The sequence below is a fragment of the Acipenser ruthenus genome, chromosome 29, assembly GCF_902713425.1.
Source record: "Acipenser ruthenus chromosome 29, fAciRut3.2 maternal haplotype, whole genome shotgun sequence".
NCBI classification, from domain to species: domain Eukaryota; kingdom Metazoa; phylum Chordata; class Actinopteri; order Acipenseriformes; family Acipenseridae; genus Acipenser; species Acipenser ruthenus.
This window is the reverse complement of record NC_081217.1, coordinates 12,990,039-12,991,296: the sequence shown is the minus strand read 5'-3', so window position 1 is coordinate 12,991,296 and position 1,258 is coordinate 12,990,039. Positions and strand designations below refer to the sequence as shown.

Sequence of the window (1,258 nt, the reverse complement as noted above, 5' to 3'; positions counted from 1 at the left end):
ACATAAATGTTACAGATATGTTTTGTAGACAAAAAAAGTTGTAACATAATTGAGTACATTTCAAAACAATCCGCCAGTAACAGACATTATCTCAAAGCGCTATCATTTATTTTCAGCTCTTATGAAAAACAGGTATGCTTGCGCATTATATCACAGAAAACATGACAATCCTAGCTCTCCATTTAATCCCTCGGGTTCTACCGTATGGAGATAGAAGATCCATTTGGATTCACATTGTAATAGTTTTTGATCGAGATTATCACCTCCTCGAGCTTGAAATATTTTTTGTATGCCACGGTATTTAAGATCTCAAACGGAATGTTTGGCATCTACAAAATGTCTAGCTAGTGGTGAATGGATATCTTTTCTCCTAATTGAACTTTTATGCTCGCTCATTAATGCGCAATCGTAACTGTCTAGTACTTTTACCAACATGCTGTAAATGGCAAGGACAAGAAATCAAATAAATGACATCAGTTGAAGCACAGGTCATCACTTATGAGATACTGTACTCTTTTCTTGTTGTATGGCTTGTAAAATTCTTAGTTTCAGACGCATTATCATAGGCGGCACAATTACGACATGGAAAAAATCCAGTATATTTGTCCAGTACACCTAGATCTCTCGAACATGTAAATGAGTCAGCACTTAATAAACACTGTCCGTGTTCATTTCTGTGTATAGAAAATATCATATACACAATGCCTGTCATGTAAGCCTATTGGTATCAAACCGATCACAATTAATGTGACCCGTGTTTTCAGTCAGATTGATAGTTTTAATCAATCATCGGAAAAGCAGCAGTGCTTTGCAACTGTAGTTCGTCTTTCGTACCTTTTGGTAAGATACCCACTCAGAACGTGTCCGCTTCCTCCAGCCCCCTAAGGAACACTGGAGCGGTCATCAATAACAGCGAGCAGTTGGCCAAAAACAACACTCGCTGTCTCCTTCACGCTCAAAAACGAACACTCACTCTTCTTCTTCTTCTTATTATTTATTTATTAGCAGACGCCCTTATCCAGGGCAACTTACAATTGTTAGCAGCTATCACATTATTTTTACATACAATTCCCCATTTATACAGTTGGGTTTTTACTGGAGCAATCTAGGTAAAGTACCTTGCTCAAGGGTACAGCAGCATTGTCCTCACCAGGGATTGAACCCACAACCCTCCGGTCAAGAGTCCAGAGCCCTAACCACTACTCCACACTGCTGCACCATTCTGGCTACTGGATAGCGAGCCCAAACACTTTAGAAA

At 39.3% G+C, this 1,258-nt stretch overlaps 1 pseudogene; it reads right to left on the bottom strand.

Moving 5' to 3' along the window:
* Positions 1 to 853: 853 nt before the first annotated feature.
* On the bottom strand, positions 854 to 984 carry LOC131702287 (small nucleolar RNA U3; annotated as a pseudogene).
* Positions 985 to 1,258: the final 274 nt, after the last annotated feature.